Consider the following 25,798-nt stretch of genomic DNA (forward strand, 5'->3'; position numbering starts at 1 on the left):
ATGATTGTAATAATAGAAAAGTTGGCGTAAAGGTAACTTGCCTCCAGCAGAATCCGGACCCGTGACCTGTCTGTGTGTTTGTCTGTCAACGGAAACGATTGAGCTACCAAGCCAAACTTTCACTAATTCATCAACGCCCAACCATCTTCATTTGGGGTGTGAGTTCATACCTGTGTACAATGTCGATCAAAAAGCAAATATTACGCGTATATCAGACGCAACACCAACTTGTCAATATTTGCTGGTGTGTTTCTTTATGCTAGGAAACGCATAGATGCGTAATTTTAATGATTATAACTTCATTACACTGCGCTGACAGTACAACAATACGCGCGAAAAAACGAGTGTTCCCTGCACTCTGCTAAGAATATATGGTGCTGCCACCGACGCGTGGTTCTGCACTCTACAGATACTGCTGTTTTCCAAGATTACTGCCGGACGGCACTCACGTTTCACGCAGCACCTCCAAAATCCCGTTCAGAAATTTTTTCTTGCAGAACGTCGAGTAAACCTTTTATTCTCTCTCTTGTTTTCTCCAGACAGAATACTATCGCCTTTCGACGACATTTGCAGTGAATCACGCAAATACGTGGCGAATTTTTCGGCAGCATTAGTCTAAGCTTGGAAGAGACGTATCTCTTCCTTGGTAGAGACGTAGCTTGGAAGAGACGTAGCTTGGAAGAGACGTCATTAATCAATAAAACGTGTATATATATATATATATATATATATCTATATATACTATGAAGTCTTGGTTTGGATTGGATTACCTTTTATTAGGCCCGAGGAACCGGCAGCCGACAGCTACGATGAATGAGCCAAGATGATGATGCTACGCGACAACGATGAGGATGCATGATCCACACATGATAATGATGATAATATACCGGTGAAGAGGATGCGTATACTTAATGCCCACATCAATTCCCCCCACGTGAAAGCGGCCAGCCTGGCCGCGGCAAGTCATGGGGACAAAAAACGTCGCATGAAGGGCTTCATACGGGAGACATGGACGACCTCTGTAGTTCGATAACGGCGATCTGCTGGGGCTACAAGTGGCGTCACGCGATAATTCACGAGTGAAGTCTCTTCAAGAACTGTGTACGGCCCGATAAACCGAGGCTGAAATTCGTCACACAAACCAGGTGTGCGAACAGGCGTCAAAAGGAGCACTTCGTCTCCAGGTTTGAAGGATACATCACGATGCGATTCATCATAAACTAGCTTTCTGTCTTGCTGGCGGGCTTCAGTGTTTATACGAGCTCGTTGGCGGCACTGTGCGAGTCGTGAAACGTATTCCTCTGAAGAGGATGGAGATGAATTCGCTTGGCAGGTAAAGAAGGAGACGTCCAGGAAAGAAGTAGGGGAGTGTCCATAAACTAGGTAAAATGGCGAGTACCCGGTTGTTCGCTGAATGGCCGTATTGTAGGCGAAAGTGACGAATGGTAGAACAACGTCCCAATTTTTGTGGTCTGGTTGAATATAGGCGGCTATCATGTCAGCAAGAGTGCGGTGGAATCGCTCAGTGAGGCCGTTAGTCTGGGTATGATAACTAGAGGCAGTCTTGTGAGTTGTGCCGGAGGCCTGAAGAAGTTCGTTCACTAGTTGTGAGAGAAAGGCCCTTCCACGGTCACTGAGCAACACACGTGGAGCACCATGACGCAGTATAATGGCTCGCAGTATGAAATCGGCAATTTCAGAAGCTGAACCAGTAGTAACGGATGCCGTCTCGGCGTTGCGTGTCAAATGGCCAATGGCTGTTACTATCCACCGGTTTCCAGCAGCAATGACTGGGAGTGGGCCATAAAGATCGACGCCTACAACTTCAAATGGTGTGGCTGGGCACGGAAGAGGCTGTAGTGTACCGGCGGGAGCAGATGTTGCTAGTTTTCTACATTGGCAGGTAGTGCAGGACCTGACGTACCGAGCTACACTAGTGGTAATGTCTGGCCAATAAAACCGACTTCGAAGGCGATCGTAGGTTTTATGGTAACCAAGATGACCAGCAGTCGGATGGTCATGTAGTGCCCTGAGGACTTCGGAGGGAAGCGATCGGGGTAGAACGGGAACCCAGCGTTGACCGTCAGGATGGTAAATTTTGCGGTACAGCACCGAGTTGTCCAGCTTAAATTGCGAGACTTGGCGACGGAGCCTTGCATTAGGTGGACGGGAACTGCCAGTGACGTAGCCTATAATACGTCGACAGTATGGGTCAGCCAACTGTCGAGAAGGAAAATCGTGCGGGTCGTCCGAAGGCAGCTGGTCCATAGAGGCGAGAGAGGAAACCGCTGTAGACGTGGACTCCGAGGGCGTGTTGTGCAAATTGATGGCGGAAACCCCGAGTGGAGTCGCTGGTAGTGGGCAGCGAGAAAGAGCATCGGCGTCACTATGCTTCCTGCCACACTTGTAGACGATCTCAAAATCATATTCTTGGAGGCGTAGAATCCAGCGTCCGAGGCGTCCCGACAAGTTCTTGAGTGTCGAAAGCCAACATAAAGCATGGTGGTCGGTCACAATGGTGAAATGGCGGCCATGCAGATATGGACGAAATTTCTGTACTGACCAAACGATGGCGAGGCACTCCTGCTCGGTGATCGTGTAGTTCCTCTCGGCTGCGGAGAGAACGCGGCTGGCGTATGCAACGACTCGCTCTCGCGAAGAGTTGTCGCGTTGCAGGAGCACGGCTCCTAAACCGAGGCCGCTAGCGTCTGTGTGCAGGAAGGTCGGTGCATCATCGTGAAAATGAGCAAGTGCAGGGTTGGTCGTGAGGGCACTCTTCAACCTGTCGAAAGCCGATTCACATTCCTGAGACCACTGAAAGGGCATACCGGAAGCAAGTAGCTTATGAAGTGGTGCGGCTATGGAGGCAAAGTTTTGTATGAATCGCCGAAAGTAAGAGGCGAGACCAAGGAAACTTCGCAAATCTTTTGGTTTGTCAGGGAGAGGGAAGCGAAGCACTGCAGCAGTTTTATCAGGGTCTGGACGAATTCCGTCCTGGCTCACAACATGACCGAGTACCTTAATATATCTGCTGGCGAAATGGCACTTCTTGGTGTTAATTTGAAGACCAGCGCCCGCAAGACAAGTCAGGTTCTCGTCCAAGCGTTGCAGATGTTGAGGAAACGTCGATGAAAAGACAACAATGTCATCGAGGTAACATAGGCAAGTCTTCCATTTCAGGCCACGCAGCACGGTGTCAATCATGCGCTGAAAAGTTGCGGGCGCATTGCATAGACCGAACGGCATAACATTGAATTCGTATAGGCGGTCCGGTGTTGCAAACGCAGTTTTTTCTTTATCATCTTCGTGCATGGGGATTTGCCAATAGCCGGAACGCAAGTCGAAGCTCGAAAAGTATTCAGCGCCCTGTAAGGAATCTAGGGCGTCGTCGATGCGTGGCATGGGGTATACGTCCTTTCTAGTGATCTTATTGAGTGCTCGGTAATCGACACAAAATCGTACGGAACCGTCTTTTTTACGTACCAGAACGATGGGCGACGACCAAGGACTGGTTGAGGGTCGGATTATCTCCCGTTGGAGCATATCGTCTACGTTTTCTTCAATGATTTTTCGTTCAGCTAGAGAGACGCGGTACGGACGGCGGTGCACAATGGATGTTCCGTCGGTCTGAATACGATGTGCTGTAGCAGTTGTCTGGCCCAGGGTGGATGAATGAACGTCAAAAGAATTTGCATGCTTTTCCAATAAATCAAGCAGCTGCTGCTTCTGTGAGTCATTCAAGTCTTTGTTGATGGCTGCTGTAAAGGCCGAGGAAGCAGCATGATCTCCAGGATGGCCTCTGGAGGAGACAGGGGTAAGAGGCACAACACACACAGGCTGCAGATCGGCAACGCAGGCGACAGTAGTGCCCCGTGGCAGTGAAATTTTATCTTGTGTGGTGTTGGTAGCAGCGAGGACAGTTGATCCATTGTTGAAGCGAGCCACACCTGTTGCCAGAGCTATGCCTTTATTAAGGCAACACGGTGACGGAGTGACCAAAATGTCACCAGAGTCGACGTCGTTGGACAAGACTGTCACTAATTGATGTTCGTTTGGTGGTCTCTCGATGTCTACTGCAGCGATGAGTCGAAGTGGCCTGTAGGTTTCGTCGTTGAGCAAGTGGTTCGTGTCAGTAAGATGGACGACACGTTGTGCACAGCAAATAGCCACAGAAGCAGAGGAAAGAAAGTCCCAGCCTAAAATGAGTTCATGGGAGCACGGGGATAGCACAGCAAATTCTATATGATGAAGAATTTTGTCGATTAGTACACGGGCAGTACAGAGAGCGGAAGGGCGAATCATTGTTCCCTGGGCTATAACCAGTGTCGGTCCATCATAAGGCGTCGTGACTTTTCGAAGACGGGCACACAAATCAGCACGAATAACAGAAAACGCAGCCCCAGTGTCCACCAAAGCATCAACGTCCACTCCCTCAACTGTGACCGCAATCATATTGTAGGGGCGCGCTGGAGGAATTGGAGTCCTGTGTTTGAATGCAGTTTGACCTCCAAAAACTGCATCGCTTAGTTTTCCGGACTCCGATCAGAAGTAAGGGAAGCAGGCTGAAGAGGAGAAGAAGAGCGCTGGTAAGGCGACGGTGAACGACGTCGGGTTGATCGGTGACTACTGCGCAGTTCACCCGCTGCTGGCGGAGATGGAGACCGACGCGGCGGTGACGAATAACGGCGGCCCTTGTACAAGGCTCCTGCGGTATAGTCCCGTTCGCGTATGCCATACCCTCGGCGCTCGTATTGCTGGCGCTTGCGGCAAAAGCGTGCAATGTGATCACGATAGCCGCAATAATAGCACGTAGGCCGAGTCGATAGATGAGGAGGGTAGTAGCTTGCGCTAACTGCACCAGGAGAGAGAGAAGTCAGAGGGACAGGTGACGGCTCACGCGGTGGTGATGAAAAGCTCGTGGGAAAGCTTGTGGGAGGTGCGGCAGCAACCGACGCGTACGTTCGTGGCGGGGACGTCGAGCTGACGGTGCCTGGTGGTGCGGCGGCGGTGTGCGGGAACGATGGTAGAGTACGAGAGACAATGGGCTGCTGGTTGGCCATGTGGGTCATGGACGTGAGCTCTTCCCTGATCACATACCGCAATGATGTTGAAGAGGACTGAATTTTACACACTGAAGGTAGTGCGAATCCCATTGATTCTAATTCTTCACGTATAATCGCCCTTATCGTGTCTCGCAGGTTTGGATCAGTCGTAATATGGGCCGCGTCACTGTCTGATTGTAGGCGCATAGACTCAAGTTCTTCGAGGCGCTGACAGGTTGTCGCAACGTCAGCAACGTTAGCCGGATTCTGGATTGCCAGGGTATTGAATGCGACGGGTGCAATCCCCTTAAGAAGCTGGCGCACCTTGTCTGATTCTGTCATTGGTGTGTCAACCCGGCGGCAAAGTGAAAGAACATCCTCAATGTAGGATGTGTACGACTCCCCGATGTGCTGTTTTTGTGTCGCGAGAGCTTTCTTTGCGAGAACCGAACGAACAGCCGGTGTGCCAAAGACATGGCGAAGCTGATCTTTGAAGGCTGACCAGTCGGGGATGTCGATGAAGTGGTTGAGGAACCACGTCTTCGCGACACCCATGAGGTAGAATGACACGTGAGCGAGTTTGTAGGTGTTATCCCACCGGTTAGCAGCGCCAACACGTTCGAAATCGTCCAGCCATTCTTCCACATCTTCCCCGCGCATACCAGCGAAGGGATGGGGCTCACGCTGGAGGCTGTTGATGACATGAGAAGGCTCGGCACGCAGTGGTTGAGTGGGAACGGCTGCAGCACCGGCCTCATCTTGGTGCGACATATTTCTGGACACCTGGCCCAAGCGGCGACCTGAACGTAGCTCCAGGGGGTAGAGTGGTTGAGAGGATGGCGGGGGATCTAACAGCACTCTTCACCCCGTATGAAGTCTTGGTTTGGATTACCTTTTATTAGGCCCGAGGAACCGGCAGCCGACAGCTACGATGAATGAGCCAAGATGATGATGCTACGCGACAACGATGAGGATGCATGAGCCACACATGATAATGATGATAATGTACCGGTGTAGAGAATGCGTATGCTAAATGCCCACAATATATATATATATATATATATATATATATATATATATATTAAATTTTTTTCTCGCTTCAGGTGCTTTACTCATGATCCAAGCTTTAGCTTGACGAAGATGCAGGCCTCGTTGATGCGTGTAGCAATGAACCAGCCAATCAGTAGCGCTTCAACTTGTTGAATTGTTGAGGTTGGGTGGGTTTTGGACACCATGACATTTTCGTGCATCCATAACACTGGCTGTTATTGAATAACTTTCTGGCTCGGCCTCATTCCATGATCATTTAAATTCTTCGACGCGTCTCCGCATAACATTCGCTCGTCATTGATTCTTGGAATAGTGTTTCTGGACTTTATCGTGCGAGCATGGCGAGCCCTGTGAACGGACTACATGAGAGCCTCTATATCTGGGCCGCCCTAGGGCTGCTCTCACGTACCATACACATGTAGAGGAGCGATAGTGGAAATAATAATGGCTTGGCAGCTTATTGATGTCACAGCGTCATAACTTTTTAGATGAAGTAACTAAAGTTTTTTGTATCCTATGAATTTTCCTGTTTCACAATATATTTATATCATCTCCATCAATTCGCTGTACTGAGTTACAGCTACATTGTAAAACTGACACTCTTACTTCTATATATCCGACTAAAAGCATGCAGCCCTTATAGCTTGTGTGAAAAAGTCAATATGCGCGTTTACTTTTCTCTTGATAATTTTTTGTAGCATCCTAGCTTCCATGTCCGTACACATTCCTTAATAAAAACCAGAAATCAGCAGTCTCAAACTTTAGCTGCCTATATATGCTGCCAAAAGAATTAACTGGACAAATGTATTTTGTCGAACCCTTTTGCCCCTTTAGTGCACCTGAAAGCACAAAATTGCGATTTTACTCGTCAGACAGTACTGATGCATTAGAAAAGATTATTTTTGTCTACATTGCTTTTCAATGTAGAATTGCGACTTGGCAAGGCGCAAGTTCAAGCTATTTCTCTGTCTATGATTCGTGTCCATGTGTCCCTCACCCGAAAGGTTTCCTGCAAAAGCGCAATTGGTTAATGTCTGTTTTTACATGTTTTTTTCTCTTCATTCCCTCAGTTTTTTCCTCTTTCTCCAGCTACCTTTCCATTGTCTCTTCCATGTTTCTGAAAGAGTGAGCTGGCATTGTGCCCTCTAGGTAGCAGCGTGCTTTCTCTCCCTCTTTTCACTCTGTCCGTGTGTAACCGTTTATGAAATCAAATAAATAGAGAATAGAATTGTTATTTTTTTACTGTTTACTCTCCCGCCAGGGTGCTTATAGTCCTGCAGTACCTCGTGTTTCTAAACGTAAATTTTGTCAACACAAGAACAAATAAATCGAAATCCTTCAGTGCCCTCCCCCTTCAAAAAGAACCGCAATGATGACGTGGCCGTGTGGCACTTAAGAATGACGGATGGTCCCCTGGGTGGACTTTGTGACCGTCGCCGCCACCGCTTGTGGGCAGGCGCGGTTTTGTAGTTTGTGGAGCTGTTTGAAAGTGTCATGTGAATGCGAACTGGTGAAGAGGAAAAAAGAGAAAGCTTAACACACTAGTCATAGGCCTGGCCTAACACAGCGACAGCTTTAAAATGATATGCAGGAAAAATCAAGAAAAATAAATACGAATAAGTGTGCTTGTCTTAGGTTATTTAAAAAATTTTTTGAGAAAAAAAGTTGCAATGCTAGTGAAAGAAAACGTACAAGTCTCAGAGGATGCACGTAATGGTGCCATGTCTTTCCATGACGGGCGGATAACGACGGCCAAACCAATAACAACCGAGGTGGTTCTTTCCCGGAGCATAAGTACGTATTCGGTGAACTCTGTCTGAACGGGAGAAGAGGAAGGCTTAAAAGAAACGCGAGAAGTTTTCCACATAATTTTTCACAGCATGCTCAGATGATTCATTCAAAAGTGCACCTAAGAGTGAACATGAGAAGCCTCGCCTGCTTAATAGATCGGGACGCTATGCTACATGCGTTTCTATTGTTGTTGCCATTGTTGAAGCCTCCGTTACATTCTTTGCAAGACTTCTATACGTTTATTAAGGTTACAAACCAATTTCTTAAAACTGTACTGGTGAGATCAATGGAAATAATGCTCGATTTTTTTTTTCTTGAATGCTGTCGATATATGCCGAGTTATGGAGCAGTAATAAGTGGAAGCACTGATATACGTGTGGCAGAACAATATTATCAAATCGTTTTTCACTCTGTTATTTTTTTTTCTTTTGAGACTGGTCATTCTTTGTGAAACGTATAGCTGAAGGGAAAGTGTATCTATATGAGGGAAAGTTATCAGGAAACTTTGCGTCCTGTATCACAAACTATAAAATATCGAGCTTCGCGCGCCAATGATCAACTCTGTGCTATTCACTTGCAGAATAGACAATCTCCGCACTAACCGCATAATGCTTGTAGGTAGGCGCAACAGATGCGGTCACGTCCATATTCTGCACACGTGTACAGTTGAAATGATACTAGCTTGTCTTTATACGCTGTCTAATGAAGTTTACCGTACACTTCACAGGCGAATTTTCCCATCCTTCCGCAGCCACTTGCTCAATTTTTATGCTTACACTCCCATGCGGTGTTCATCAAAAATCAGGCCCAGGCAGCAAACAAAAAAAAACTTGAGAAGAAAAATTCACAGATTTTAATAATGTGAATCATCACGAATTTCCAAAACTAGGTTTAAGGTTCCTATAAATACCGTACTTTGAAGTCGCCAAATATTATAAAAAGTTACGGCTTTTATGTTTTTCTGTCACAATTGTGAACGATATTAGCGTACTGTTAAACCTTTTTGTGTGTCTCACGTATGTTGACCGAGTGTTCTCCCAAATGAATGGAGTGACACGAAAAGACAGAGTCGACGACAATGTTTGATCCTAAGGTCCATAAAAACTTTGAAGTCACCGAGTAGTACGAATTGTTCGTGCTTCTATGAGTAAAATATTGTTTTGTCCCAACAGTGATTGATATAGGTCTATTGTTAAACATTTTTGCTTGTGGCTCACTTCCACTAATTTCCCCGTGACAGACGTGGACGAAAACGATGCTGGGCCCTTGGGAGCTTCGCTCCTATAATGTGAGCTAAGGTCATTGTTTCCCCGACTAAAACTTGACGGCTGCTTAAGCTTTACCTTCAAGAGCAGAACGTGATAACATAATCGGTCGCTTTGCCTGTAACTGTATACTGGGTGCATTGTCTCACATAGTTTTGGGCCTGTACAATTGTAAGAGTGAAAAACACATTACCGAGAGAGCAGAAGTACCACGAATAATACTCCAAACTAACATAGATTTGTGGTGGAAGTAACACATCATTTAGGTTGTGTCTTTTGTTTTAGTGCCCGTTACTTTGCCTATTCGTACATGCAAAAAGGCTTGCGCGCACGGGAACGTACTTAAAACGGTGTGCAATTGTAAGGAATGGGTAGCTTTTATACGGCATGTCAAGCGCAGACGGAGCGTGCAGCTTTTATTCTTTACTCTCGCATTTTGAACTCCCGATGCACTGCACCAAGGGGTTGCTCATTTTTTTCTTTTCTTCAGTCAGCCGTCTTTGAATTGTTGTCTACTGAAAACTTGGTTTTTTTCTTGTGGCGTGGTCTCCAGATTTTTGTTTGGTAGCGTGTATTTGTATCCTTGCTTATTTCTCGTGCTATTTTTGCCTCCTCGAATAAAATATCGTAGAGCTGAAGTTTGATTGAAATAAATAGAAGCTTAAATGAGAAGCTAAACAAAAAGTACTAGACTGGGTAGGAAGAATTCGCTCTTCAACCATGTGTGCTAGCGTTGAAAAGTCAGCGAGTAGTGAGGCAGTATTGTTGGTGAGAAGTTTGAAATGTATTATACTTCTCGCCTCGCCTTGTTTTTGGCAGTTGCATTGCATATGCCTATATTACACGTAGGTGTTCATTTAAAGTAGGTCACTACGAGAACATAGATAGATAGATAGATAGATAGATAGATAGATAGATAGATAGATAGATAGATTCTCTTATTAGGGAAAGGGAGGACCGAAGGTCACTTAAGGGGGGACTGGAGGAGGGGTGATAGGCACTAAATAAATTATGCGCGCCAAGCTGCCACTTGGGCTGAAGTGGGGCTAATGTGACAATCTAACGAGGGTTTTCTGTGATGTCCTTTTATGCCATTTCCAAATACGCATGTATAAAAATTGAGTTGTTTTTTAGGGCAGGAAAGTGAATGACCAAGCCCCGCCGTGGTGGTCTAGTGGCTAAGGTACTCGGCTGCTGACCCGCAGGTCACGGGTTCGATTCCCGGCTTCGGCGGCTGCGTTTCCGATGGAGGGGGAAATGTTGGAGGCCCGTGTGCTCAGATTTGGGTGCACGTTAAAGAACCCCAGCTGGTCGAAATTTCCGGAGCCCTCCACTACGGCGTCTCTCGTAATCAAATGGTGGTTTTGGGACGTTAAACCCCACAAATCAATCAATCAAGTGAATGACCATGCATGAAGTGTTTCGAAAGGTACGCAAGCAAAAAAGAGAGGCGTCTTTTGCACTTTTTTTGGTGAGGAACGGTCTGCCATTTCTGAATTATGTGAGGAGTAGTGGCTGCGGTTGCAAGTACCTTTTCAGTAAATGTCTTCTGAAACCTGCTGGGCACAAAGTTCCGAAAGATACACAAAGGGGCGGCTTCTTTGAGTTTCTCCTGGTCAATATACTTGAAGAAGCACAGAAGGGGTGTTTTTTAAAAGTGAGAACTGGGTGACTAATTCGCGTAGGTGGGGGGGAGGAACTACAGAGCTTGGTAGATGCACGTAGGGGAGATCTGGGATAATAAGGTAGAACTCCAGCATATTACGTGGCAAGACTGCAGCACCTCGTTACACCAGGATGAGTACCCTCGTGAGCCGTTGTCCAGGTACCTCTAGCGTGAATACTTCTTCAGTGTGTGCATCAAAATTTTACGGATGCTTAAAGCTGTGGCATCTTCTGTCTGTGAATTATCTATGTCATTTAGGGCCTCAAATGAGTCTGCATACATAGTTGACATTGCTATGTCCTGGTAGGGCAGTCCAGATGGCCAAAATTGCTGCTTGTGTAGGCATCGCGTAGTTGATTTTGCATGTGTAGTGATTGACCTGAAGGTTCGAGGGTTTGTACGACGCTACGCACTAGCTTGGTCCATCGAGATTGGCGTCGCTAAAGATGGCACTGCGAGTATGCAAGGGCCACACTGTCTGCATTACTGTGGTCGAGAATTATTCAGAAGACCTGGAAGTCGAGTTTCGCTGCAGCGCTGTGGTTGGTATCGGAAACATAGGGAGTTTTCGTGGGAAGTTGCCGAACATGCATCTGTGGGGCAGCTACGGCGGAGTTGCAGAGTCAGCGGTGCACATCGCACACGTGAAGAAGGTTGCCGTAAGATCCTCCGGGAAGTCACACCGGGTGCCTTGTCTGGGCGTTTTATTTCTGGCTTCTTCGAGGTAGTTGTTCCGTAAACAGGCTCGCAGATTAGAGACAGGGTAAATTCGTTATACTTATGCCGGGCCAGCTTGCCGCTCGGCCGCTTGTTAGTGAGTGCACATTACGTCAAGCGACCTCTCGAAGCAGCAGAAGTGGCTCCGGTGGGTTTACGAGCACAGTGGAGAATGCCATGGGCTCTTACGATACCTTCGTGAAACCCTTGCACGGCACGAGTGATGCCGCAACCTGCACAAAAGTGGTCGAAGGATGGATGGATGAAAAACTTTTATTTGAAGTGGTTGAGGTCTCAGGAAACATTGATGAAGTCAACATAATTGGCGGATAACCCTGGTCGTGGCCGAGTAGCTGTCTGCACCACAGCCATCGGCGTTGGCCTGGTTCTGGTGGCTGGTACAGGTATATTCAGCGCCTGCGTCACGTCTCACAAAATTCGTCACGGAGCTCAAGAATGAAGGCTTTGTGCTCGCCTGGCGCTTTTACTGTTGAGGTGTCAAGCAAGAGAGGAGCTGGCGTCTGTACGTGCTCTAGTGATGGGAAATCGGAGCCGGGCTCCTCGAACTGCGCTGTATGAGGAGTGGTCTCGGTCTCCCCAAGTGATGTTTTATTGTCGGATACAGGCGCGGAGCCGGAGACGAGCAGCGTAATGCAGCTCGCGCTTACGATGTCTTCTGTAGGCCATCGACAGAAGCTCTCTGTTGTGGGGCTCGAGGACACCAACGGGCGATCTAGGTGGTGCGCCACGAGAGCTCGATCTCCAATGAGGGGCAGGTACTGGAACATTTTGGTTGCACCATCGATGTTGTTTTCCTCGCAGCTCAGGTGAAAGTCTCAGTCAAGAGGAAAGTTGTAAGAAATTGCATGTATGTTTTGACGCTGGGCGTCAGGTAACCTCAATAGACGTTTAAAGTAGAGCGCCGAAGTGCGACGGGCATCAACAGCCGAAGTCTAGGTAAGTGCGAATTCATGCCAGATTCTGCTACTGACGCTGGTGCTTGCTTGCTCGCTCTAGTGATTCGTCATCGTCCTTCCTTCACTACATTTGGCTCCTGGTTATAGAGGAGCCATCTTGGCGACTTGATGCGTTGGTATAGACGGCTAATAATATGGCTTGATTCGAAATACGTGGACGATTTCTCGGCCACGATGACGCAAGTTGTCAGATAGTTTCAAGGGCTAGACCTTGTAATTGATATGAGTCCGAGCAAGAGTGTGGTAGAGGCCGTGATAACGGGCCAATAAATGGGAGGACTGACCAAGAGTATTAGTTGGGACCCAGAGCCAAACGAAGACATCCGTCTTGAAAGTAGCGTGAGGTCAGCCATCGTAATGCTTAAGTTTCTGGCGACCTTGGTCTTCGCTAGTAAAGGAACGGATCAACTGTCTGCTGTCTTCAGTGTACCTGCCGATGCTAGAAGAAATGCGACTGTATTCACAGGCGTCAGGTGTGTAAGGAAGCGTGGTGTCTAGAATGCATCAGGGCTCGCGTTCGTACAGAATAACTACGAAGATTCCGAGGTCGTTTGCGTTGCAGTGTTGTGTGTATACGTGACAAAAGGAGGCACGACGTCCCAGTTTGCCTGGTCGGATGTAGTGTACATTGTCAGCATATCACTGAGAGTGCCGCTAAATCATTTGGTTAGGCCATTCGTTTGCGGTTGATATGCAGCCATGTTGCGGTGAACGATGTTATAACCAACGGGCAATGCTTCGATGGCTTCGGATAGGAAAACACGTCTTCTGTCGCTCAGAAGTTCACGGGGAGCGTAGTGGCGCTGTAAAACATTGCGCAGGATGAACAACTCAACTTCTCTGGCTGTTGTTGTGGATAAAGCTGCTGTTTCTGTATAACACGTAAGGTCGTGTACGCCGACGACGATTCATCGATTCTCAGAAGGGGTCGATGGAAGCGGGCTGTATAAATCATTGCTGACGTAATCTCATGGACACCCCGGGACGCAAGAAAGGTTGAAGTGTACTGGTGGCTCGTTGAGGGGGAGCGTTTCGTCGATGACAGGCAACACAAGCGCCGATATACTTGTACACACATGGATACATTTTGCGCCAATATAATTTCTTGCGCAAGGAGTTGTATACGTTTTTAGGACGATCGCGTAGGCGCTTTGCGGGTCAGTGTGGAAAGCATCGAAAATTTACGTGCACATGTGGCCCGGTATCGAAAATTGCCACCTCAGACCATCATGTGCGTAATTGCGCCAAAAGAAGAAACCATCTCGAGTGGCGAAATAGGGCGCTTGACGACGTATAGTTCTGGAACCGGAGTAAGGTGATGGATACGCCAGAAAGTCAAGCAGGTTACAAACCTCCGTATCCTTGCGTTGCTCCACTGACATGTCGGTGACGTCAACTGTTGACAAGAAAACGGATGTTGAAGCCTTGGCGGATGCTAGAGGTTAACGCGAAAAAGCGTCCACGTTGCAGTGCTTGTGGCCTAATTGGTAGACAACACAATTGTCGTACTCTTGCAGCCGGAGCGCCAAGCAACCGAGTCGACCTGACGGATTTTTCAGCGACGAGAGCCAACACAGAGCATGGTGATACGTCACGACGTCTAAAAGGTTGCCATAAAAGTACGGTTAAAACTTAGCCAGAAAGTTGCCAAAAACTACTCGCCAGTCTTTCTCACCCCTCTGTCCAGGATCGTTGCCTAAACAATTCCTAGGCAAGCCACGCCTTAATGGCGTCTCGAAGGTAGTTGATGGCTGCCATTCATTTGCGATTTTTCAGCCACGCATTCAGGGTGCATGTAGAGCGAGTTGATGATCAAAATCCACACGAAAACGTTGTCCTGAAAGCCATGGACAATGGCGCTGCCCAAGCAGTCAAAGGTGGCCATTCAGCAGTCAAAATCTTGGAGTTCCACGACGACAGCTGGTAAACGTGACAACTTAGTGCCGTTAGGACACGTAACACTTCCTCGCTGTCGTCAAATGACAACTTTAGGAAAACCCACTAGAACGGCACAGAAAACGTGGAGGCTATGTGAAGCGCGTTTGGAACGGTTACTCGTTCGGAGGGTTTTGCTAGATGAAAAGCGGTAACTTATCTGAAGAACACTTCCCCAAATTCGTAGGATAAACCAAAATCATTACAGGCATTGACGGCTTACAATACGCTATACATATTTACAATGTTCCACATAAAACTGGCGTTAAAGCATTTGACAAATGAATAAAAGGCCCTCTCAGCACTGAGCTGGCAGCTGGCTTTATTTAATAGTAGAATGTTGCTTTTTCAAGCAAAAATGCTTCAATAAAGATCATTGTGCTTGCGCGTATATTTGTATATATCTGTAACGTTATTTTGTAATGTTACGCCTAATAACAAGATTACACCACAGCGATTATTCTTCCGCATGCTTTACATAGCGTAAATTCTCATGATACGTAAGATATGCCAATAATTTTTTTAGTTGGGGGTATCATGTTTTCCTTCATCGGAAAGCATGACCTACATATTTTGGAAACATAACACGTCTGGCATGCTTTCCCGTAATTTAACTACGAATAAATCGAGTGTCCCAACAGAACTTTATAAAGCTTGCAATAGCTAGAAGCACATATTAGAAGCAATTCTGTACAATACTCGGTGTAACATTTGACAAGAGGTTGAGGATACGTAGCAGGTGCGGCTGCTGGACATAATGATGCAAAAGCCTCTGTCGTGTCACATTGCAGCTGACTTGGCAATCGTACTTACAAGATAAAAATTACGGCTTCATGTAAGCGAAATTTTTCTATTGAGACCCCAACTAGATGCTCGTTGTACTTTCGCTGTTGCTATTCAGTTGACACATTCGCCATAATTAAAAATATTCTAAGATATATGCTAAAAGTGTTTTTGCTACCGCGACATGACTGACATGATAATGCTTCGAGAATATATCAATTTTAATGATCCTTTGTTAACTTCTGTGGTTCACACATCGCTCCTGTTATATTGGCACTGCATTTTACTAAACGGTTCCAGTTTCACGTGTTCCTTCAGTGAGAGATTTGTGCTTTCTTGTCTGACATGAATCATAACGTTGGTAAAAAAGAAAAAAAGTTATTCCGGTGTTCATGAAGGCTGCCACCTCTATCTTACAGATATAGCAAAACGTCTTGTAGCACTTTTGATAATTTACAGCTTCTAAATCTTCCATATTTATGAATATGTTCGTTTTGTTTACTTTTATTTTTCATTAAAGAGAGATTGGTTGCTGCTTTTACTTTGCCTGTAACAAAGTAAGCTTTCACTGACATTGGGTGTATTCAGTGGGGAAGAATAGAAGAAGAAATGTTTTTAGGCTAACCAAGTCGCGTGTGAATACCTACCCTGCAATACATAAATGGCAAACAGGTGGTAGAGGCAATGTAACAGTTGAAAAAGATGTGAAGTAAGAGACGCGTAAGCTCGCAACAGCACAACCCACTCAGCGATGACAGCAAATCTGGGTCGTATTTACAGAAAAGTTTGCAGCTTGCTCGTGCCTGTGTCTGCAGATGGAGTGTATGCAGGGTGAAGTAGCGCAGCTTTTCTGAGAAATGCTGCGCTTGTCGTTAACGAGTGACGCCACGTTCTGACTACGGCAGTGCGCTTCCAGTCAGGAGCTGTGCAAGGCGCTCCAAGAATTGGGACGGCGAGGCAAATCGAACATCTTACTGGACGTGCCTCCAGTTGGCATCAGGGAATACTTGAAATAGGTGAGCTAGTTCATATTTTGTTATTTATTTTGAAGTATATCTGTACCTGGCACATGTCCTTGATTCTTTGCTATCGTGCTGTCCATACTCCAAAAAAGCCTTGCCCGAAGAAGAGGTAGAACAACTTATGCATTTCAGTGATAAATATAAAGCACCACGTGTTTGACCCCCTCACAAGAGTGGAGGTGCTGCTTTGGTACGGCGACTTCTAAGACTCAGAAAAGCACCTGCTGCAGCTGAGAGAGTGAATAGGAAGACCGGGAAGTTGACCAAGTATTGGCATCCGGTTTTCTACAAAGGCTAGAACTGAGAAGCATCATTATCCCTACAACATATAAGCAGAGGATGCGATGTGTGCCAGTATAGGCATAAAAGAAGAGGGGAAACTGTCGATGACGAAATGTTTTCGGTACGTTAAGCCTGAATGATGTAGTTTAATTTGCACGAATAGGTGTTGCAACTATTGTTCCTAAATTTATTTTTGACTCCGGCAGTTGCGTTATTGGTTTTTTTATTCAGGGCCAGGTTCTGTATGCTAATGTATCAAGTCATCGTGGTAACACTTTCTTACTGCCGTACTCCTTTACTCGAATCTTTTAACAATTATCCGTTCAGAAATGCACTTTGCCTTAAAAAAACGTCTGTAAACCTTGCGAAGAAGCCCAGCTTTCAAGCACCTTATTCAAAATTCACGTACTTTAGTTTCTTGATTACTGCTACGTCAGGGTGGGTGTCGTGGTATTATTCCAGTTATATTACCGTGCGCTACAAGCAACTTTACTTTTTGCGTGTTTCGTATTACTGGGTGTGTGTGATGGTGTCCTTACTGTTATATTTTAATCAAAACAGCTGCTATTTTTGTGCCGTCATCTTGACTCGTTTAAACGTACTGCACAGTGGGTGTTTTAGCAAATTATTATTATTATTATTATTATTATTATTAAAAATAACGTAAAATGCTTATCTTACCACCAGTACAAAATATAATCATGGAGGGGGTAGGAAAAAAGCGACAAGGAAGAGTAGAAAAGAAATGGCGTGAAGAGGCGTATAAATACAGCATACATTCCACTTACCGAACATCATGAACAAGAAAGTGCAATGGCTCTTATGGTAATGATTTCAAAGTGAAGAAAAAGGAACTGGTTGCCTAACTTTCATACTACATCATTCAAGCGCAAAACCATTCGCGTGTTCGCGGCTCCCCATTCTTGCATCCATCACGCTTTAATTTTTTTGAGAGCACCGACAGAGTTAATTGCAGTTTTCTGAGGTTTCAACCAAGCCCATTTTTTCCCTCTGACTTCGCATTCTACGAGACATGACAGCTGGCATGGTGTGAGTGGCCAATACAAGGCGGAGCATAAGTGCAGTGCTCGCAAAACAGTCTGACCGGTGCCGCTAAAGCTTCGCTCATGATGATCGCCGCTTCACGCAAGCGCAGTTCAATGAAACGCCTCTTACCCTGAGATCGATACTCTTGCGAACGAGCTCAGCATAGGACACAAGTAGCGCACGAATGGCCGGCAGTTCTGCTCACTTTGGTCCCCGCTGCAGGCAAGGCTAGAATGCATCGCAAATGACTCCTGCCCACTTAATTACACATAGGTGGTCAGGAAGGCCCCTCTGAAGCTGTCAATAGCACAAAGAGGCATAGCAAACAGTAGGGCACTGCTCATATTCCACGTACTAGGGAGCGTATTTTGACAGATTGCTGGTATAGCTGCGGAATGCAGGATATTCATAATGATTAACTGTAGCTGTTGACGTGGCACGTTACGCCATATACACTTACAATACAATTTTGCTTTGTGTCGGCAGCAGCCAACACTATACGAAAAGAATTACCGATATCATTTTTTTTCTAATAAACGAAGGCAGATGCCATAACCAAACAAAATAAAAGCGCATGAAGGAAGTCTATCAAAACACATACAATGTTAAGCATAAAATTGATTACTTGCTGAAGTACTGGTTTAAAAGTTTCCGTTCAACAAAATCAGCCGCAATTATTTTTGGTGGTGCCGCAATGACTGTTCTAGCCATCACTGTCAATTATAGCCATTACTAGTGAGCGTAGGCGTGCTATCATGGTGAAAAATAGTAGAAAATCAGTTTATGGATACATGAAATACGCTAATTAGCTTGTTTTCGCTACTATGCGGTCAAGAAGATAATTTTTATCCCTATATTTCAAGCTTGACCACGTTGGTAGAGTAATGAATCGTTTATAAACGACCGTTTGTTTGTCGGTGCCAGCCTAAGAATAAATAATGATCCACCCACAAAGCCACGTCGACCTTAATTTTGTTGCATTCGCCACTCTGCTACTTCACACTGAGAAAACAACAGAAAGCGATAAAGCTTTGCAAATCACCCTAAATTGATGCTGTTTCGGTGTATGTCAAACGCGACACAATCACTAACACCTGCATCGAATGGCGATTGACGAGGGTGACGCTGTGTATGTGCGGACAACAGTTTATTATTTGATAGGTTTTTCCTAACAATTACGTCGTAGCAAAGGGAAGGTCTCTTTGGACGCGCGTAACACAAATGGGTGATGGTATACTTAACATTTTCTTTTTTTGGCTCGTCGCCGGCTATAGTTATCGCTTTTTGTTCGAGTTCAGACTTGCTGATTTATTGAAAAAACAGCTATTTGTCTTGAATCATAGTGGCCTGTACAAGACTGCCTAACTTATTTTAGACGTGATAAAATTATACAACTACACCGAAGCGTGCAATGAAGGGAGTGGGGCTGAGAGCATGCTACTGAGGTTAGGACGCTGTGCTTCATGCGTTTGTTTTGTTGTTGTCGTTGTTGAAGCCCCCGCCACCTTCTTAGGAAGATTATATTGGTCTTTTAAAGTTACAAATTTATTTCTGATAACTTTCCTGGTGAGATAACAGGAATTTATGCTAGGTTTTTCTTCTTGTATGCTGTCGACACATGCCGAGTTAGGGAATGTTAATAAATAAAAACATTGATATTCTACGTTCAGTACCACAATATTATCAAACCATTTTTACTCTGTTATTGTTTTTGAGACTCAGATTTCTTCTGAAACGTAGCAGTCAGGAAAGTTTATCTATATGAGAGACAGTTATCAGAAAAATTTGCTGCCTGTATTGCCAACTGTAAAGTATTGAGCGTGGCATGAGAATCATCAGCTATGCGCCATTTGCGTGTAGAAGAGACAATCCCCACACTAATCACATAATGTTAGCAGGTAGGCGCAATGAAGTGGCCACGTCCGTTCAAGTACAATTACTGTACTTTGAAGTCACCAAATTGTATAGAAAGTTTTTGCTAGTAGTTGTTTTATGTTGTGCCACAATTGTGAATGATATTAGCGTACAGGTAAACCTTTTTGTGTGTTTCACATGTTGCCCGAGCGTTGCCCCATGGGAATGGAGAGACAAAAAGTGACAGAGTCGACGACAAAACTCGCTGCTAACGTCCATAAAAACTATGTTTTGAAGTCACCGACTAGTATAAAGGGTAGTTACTTTCATGAGTAAAATATTGTTTTGTCCCAATAGTGATTGATATTGGTCTGTCGTTAAACACTATTGCTTGTGCCTCACTTCAACGAATCTCCACGTGACAGTCGTGAACGAAAACAAGGCTAGGCCACAGGGAGCTTCATTTCTTAAATTTGTGCTTAGGTCTTCATTTTGTACAAAACCAAAACTTGACGGCCACTTGAGCTTCGCCTTCAGGAGTAGAACGTGATAGCGTAATTGGGCGCATCGCCTGTACCTGCATATAGGGGGCATTGTCTCGCATAGTTAAGTATCGGTACGACTGGAAGAGTAAAAAACCGATTAACGTGGGAGCTGAAGTACCACCAAAAATACTCTAAACCAACATAGATGTGGGGTGGAAGTAACACATCACTTTAGGCAGTGCCTTTTTGTGTGTGTGTGGTGTACCTGTATATGTGTGGGCATTGCTTTGCCTATCCGTACATGCAAGTAGGCTTGCATGCGTGGGCACGCACTTAAAAGGTGTAAGCAATGGATATCTATTTCACGGCATGTCAAGAGCAGGCAGAGCGTGTAGAGTTTTTTTCACTCTCACATTTCGAACTCCCTAGGCGCTGCACCAAGGGGTTGCTCATTTTTTTTTCTTTTCTTTTGTCAGCCATCTTCAAATTGTTGCCTGCTGAAGCCTTGGTTTATTTATTGCTGCGCGGTCTCCATATTTTCGTTTCGTGGCGAATATTTCAGTCCTCGCTTACGTGTCTTGCTATTCTTACCTCCTCGAGTGAAATATCGTAGAGCCGAAGTTCGATTGAAATAAGTAGAAAGACATATCAAAAGCTGAACGGAAGAAATTAGACTTTGGGTCAGCAAAACTTGGCCTGCAAGCATGTGCACGAACGTTGAAAAGTCTGATAATAGCGAGGAAGTATTGTTGGTGAAATGTTTGAATTCTTATACAGCTTTTTGCTTCGCCTTTTTTTTTGGCAAATGCACTGCATATGGCCATATACGTGTAGGCGTTCATTTAAAGTAGTTCGCTATGAGAAGATGGATGGATAGATAGATAGATAGATAGATAGATAGATAGATAGATAGATAGATAGATAGATAGATAGATAGATAGATAGATAGGTAGGTAGGTAGGTAGGTAGGTAGGTAGGTAGGTAGGTAGGTAGGTAGGTAGGTAGGTACTTAGGTAGATAGGTAGGTAGGTAGGTAGGTAGGTAGGTAGGTAGGTAGGTAGGTAGGTAGGTAGGTAGGTAGGTAGGCGGGTAGGTAGATAGGTAGGTAGGTAGGTTCTCTTATTAGGTCTTTTTAGATTAGTCTTATTATTACTCTTATTAGCCCTATTAGATTCTACTATTATTATTCTCTTATGATGCTCTTATTAAGACAGGACCAAAGGTCACTAATAGAGGATCTTGAGGAGGGGTGATAGGCACACAATAAATCACGCGTGCCACGCCACTACTTATTCCAAAGTGCGTCATTGTGACAAGCTGACGAGGGTTCTTTGTGATGTCCTTCTGTACCATTTTCATGTGAACAACTAGTGAATTTGCGTTGTTTTTTTAGGGCACGGAAGTGAATGGCCATGCATGAAGAGTGGCAAAAGGTACATAAGCAGGGCATAGGGGTGTCTTTCACCCTCTTTCGGGCAGCAATAGTCTGCCATTTCTGATTTACATGAAAGGTAGCGGCTGCGATTGCAAGTACCTTGTTATTGAATGTTTCCTAGAATCTGCAGAGAGCAAGGTTCCGAAAGATGCAAACAATGGTGGCCTTTTTTAGTCTTTTCCTCTCAATACACTTGAATAAGCGCAGAAGGCGTGTCGTTCCAAATTAGGAACTGGGTGACAAATTCGCGTAGGTGTGGCTTCTGAGATTGAGAGAGGCACGTAGGGGGGATCGGGGATAATAAGGTTGAACTCCAGCATATCAGGTGGCAAGACTGTACCACCTGGTTACCTCCTCCTTGGATAACCTCATGGCTTCTTGTCTTCTGAGGCAACACCTCATGTGATATGATTTCAACATATGTCACCGAAAATTTGATAATAGCATCAAGATTTTCATCTATACAATTGCAACGCACCATGGTTGTTTTGTGATTACGTTATTTGGCCGCTATAACGAAAGTCGCGAGTTTGAAACGAGCCTTGGCGGTCACATTTTGATGGACTCAAAACGCCAGAGGCCGGTGTAGAGGGTAATATCAGTGTACGTTATAGAAAGCCACATGGACAAAACTTGCAGCATCCTTTAGCTTGAACATCAAAAGTAGATCGCGATAGCGTAGTGGGGCTCCGCGTGCATCACCTTCTCAATTGCTTGCCTGCCTTCTATTCGTGGCGCATTTATCTACCGTGCAAAACTGAAACTAGCAATAATGCGCATAATGATGCTGCTTCAAACTATTCTATACAATGTTTACTGCAACTGCCCACTGAACATATCGATCTGATAACTTAGCGGCGGTGACAGCGATACACGAGCAAAATATCAAGGAAAGAAGAATGCGACCCGTTCATATGTGCTTTCTTCTTCGTCAATTTCTTTAGCCCACGAAAAGCTAGCACAAACTTTTCAGCGCTTGCACCAAAAACAGCTCGCCTTACATTGAGCTTTGATAACACGCAGTAAAATGAAATTATCATTACCAACAAAGCACAAATAGAACAACCACCAAGCAGAGGGTGATCTTCGTAGTTTGCCGCCTACCCGAGGTGATCAAAGTTGCTGAAGAAAAGTTGCTGAAGATTTTTTATTGCTTGCCAAGCTCGTTCATAGTCGTTGGTATAGTTGTATATTACTGAATTTGTGTTTTTGAGAACATTGAAACACTTCACGTTTCGGTCTTTTCTTAAACCAGTATGTGCCGTTCCCATTAAAATCTTCATACAAACATTGCCTTACTATGTATTCTCCTCACCGACTGGTGCTTCGTTGGCACCTTTTCAGCTGGTTATTACGCACATTGACACCAGACGCTGCGGAAGAAAGGCAATAAACTACGCACATGGCAGGGTGGTAGCTATTCGCCGCGAGTCATCAACCCTGCCTTGCGAATTCCCCCGCGAAACTCCTGTGCCAGGATTGTCTGTATTACACGCCCAGCTTTCTCTTTTCGAAGTTCGTGGTCTCGTGCGTGCAGCTTTCTTGTTGAGTGGAGTGAATGGAAGCGAGGCGCTGGATAAACGTCTTCACTCGGTTAGAAGCGAGGCGAGAAGTGGAAAGGCTGGCACACACTGGGCTGGAGTTACTGTAAAACCAGCAGGCTAGGCGCAAACGATGTAACGCCATGGAGACATTGAGAACGCGAAAGATAAAAGAGAGTTTAAGGAGGCTTGGCAGGATTCCAGATTTACAAGGTGATGGGTGGTTGGCTGCGTCAAAAGAGCCGCTAGAAGGGTTGTGCATTGTGCGTCATTCGTCGGCGTCTTGAATGAATACTGCCAAGTCTTTTAATCTAAACTTCAAGATTAATTTTAACACATATCGTGCATGTGCATGCACAAAGATGTAGTTGAGTATATCAGAGAAGGCAATATTACGAATGCCATTCAAAATGCTGAGAAAGCAAAACGCTCACATCACAAAGCCGGCATATACAACCAGGGGTAATTATCCTATCAGGTAGTAGTGGTTTGACTTGTTGGAACCCATAATTCACATTACAACTTGGTGCTAGCAAAAGATGAGGGACACGAGCTAGAAGTATACCTTGGGTTTTCTTCAAAATAAATCTTTTCAGAGAGCGTTGCGAGTGCGCATACGCAGAAAAATACTAAAAATGTAATAATAGTGCTAAAATATTATACGAGAATTTGACACCTCGCAAATGAACTTTAATGATGAATTCTTGTTTTTTTTTCAAAAATAATACAAAAGAAAAAAAGAACGTCAATCGATTTCGAACTTTCAATATTTTGCACTATCAGACTACAGCCCTGTTGTACAACACAACATTTTCCATACACGAAGGACTTGACGCATGAGGCCCAAGACTTATTGGTCCGACAAATCCTAGAAGTCAACAGGCGCCGAATACCATTGAAAACTGCTTTTTGTCAATAAACCACGTTCTTTTTTGTTGTCTTCTTTTGTGAATCTTGCCTTTCTTGGCGGGCACTAATTTCAACACTAAACACCTATGGCTGCACATCGTACATGGGGCCCTTCTTGAGTAGACCTCTCCTGACTTGTGACGCGAAACTGAATGGTTCTTCCCCTACCTACGATGCCGAATGGCAGCAGGAAGGTGTGGGTTCAGTCAGAACACAGACATGAGATGTTTACATATCGAACAGCAGCCAGCCTTTCTAGTTCTCCGCTTCAAAAGCACTTGATGATTGATTGATTGATTGATTGACTGACTGATTGATGCATGAGGTTTATTGTGCCAAAACCACCATATGATTATGAGAGACGCCGTAGTGGAGGGCTCCGGAAATATCGACCACCGGGTTCTTTAACGTGCATCCAAATCTGAGCAGACGGGCCTACAACATTTCCACCGCCATCGGAAATGCAGCTGCCGCAGCTGGTATTTGATTCCGCGACCTACTGGTCAGCAGCCGAGTACCTTAGCCACTAGACCACCGCGGTGGGGCAAAAAGCACTGGATAATGCCAGCTTAATTCCTTGATGTTCTTGCCCAGCTCCACCTCAGTTCCATTTCCACAGGTTGACTCTTTGGCGGAGGTCTCGAGAGGCACACAACTAGAGTAAAAACTGGGAGTTTTGCTGATTCTTCTCCGAAACCAATTTCACCGCTGAAACACGCACGATTATCTGCTTTGCAGTTACTCAAAGTAGGCGAGCTTCAAAAGCCGAAAGCATGTGAGCAGCTGGGTTGGCAGACTGACATTGAGCCCCTGTGCTGACCATAACAGTAGCTTATAGATGCTTGATTGTTAGGCTGTCTTATACCGTGCTCTTACCATGAATTCTAATGAAATGCAAGGTTGAAGTGTAGCAAGCAAGACTAAAACAACACTAAAAATAAACAAACAATGGTGCTTCTTGAGGTAACTCGATGAGCCTACATAACATCGGCACCCTAGAAGCAGCTTAAAGAGTAGTTGTCTACAAGCTGTGTGTGTATTATGTTGACTGGCACTAAAATCATTTCGTATATATTATTGTTATACATAATGTGTCCGGATTTTTTTTTACTTTCTGGTAAAGAGTTCCTGAACAAGGCACGCATTTTATCATATGAGTACACATGCCATGGATGGGATGCTCTGATGGTCAAGAATGCCTCTATGCCACGGACTAAAATCTGACGCAATGTTGAAGTCCATGTAATCTGCCAGTATTAACAAATATAAAGATTTTTTTCTGAACTAAGCATCTAATTCGTTGTATTTTTCTACTTCAAGCTACAGGTAATGCAACAACACACCGGAAAAGGAAAAAAAAACGGAATTTAACTTATATATGCCACGACACGGGGAAAAGCCAATGTTCGGTATTTCTGTTTTTAAAAGCTGCATGTGCCCAATAATACTTCCGCCTGACTCCCAATAACTGCTGCCTGAATTACAACTTGGTGGAACTTTCCCCCTCAGTGATGCCCTTACAGACGTCGGCTGTAAGAGCAAGACTGTCGAGTGAAAGACCTCCTGTGCAGCTGAGTCGTGGAACGAAATTTCAAGAGCATGTCAGCAGAAGTCAGTGAATCCAGAGGTTTCTGTCTTTGTTTGCTCTACTGAAACATTCTTTCACTGCTGTCTGGATGTCTTTGTCGTCAACAGCAAAGCGGCAACACACAATCGCGGCGAAACACTCTGGCCAGTAGCTGGACCGTTAGCTCTAATGGTTCCTTCTTGGCCGACGCCCTCGGGCCTTGAGGCCTCCTTCCAGTCAGTAAAGAAGCCTAAACAAGCAAAACAATGAATGAAACAACCACAAGAGGCTCGAACAGTTTGTGAGAACTTTTCTATGCGCTGTCTCACGTTTTCTGACTAGGCTTCCATTTACGTTCTTGTTTTTCTGTTTTTTTTCTTCGTTCTGGTTATCCAGTGTCCTCCCTCTACTGGGTCTTGCCAAATTCTGG

This window comes from Rhipicephalus microplus, unplaced genomic scaffold (assembly GCF_043290135.1).
Source record: "Rhipicephalus microplus isolate Deutch F79 unplaced genomic scaffold, USDA_Rmic scaffold_15, whole genome shotgun sequence".
Taxonomy (NCBI): domain Eukaryota; kingdom Metazoa; phylum Arthropoda; class Arachnida; order Ixodida; family Ixodidae; genus Rhipicephalus; species Rhipicephalus microplus.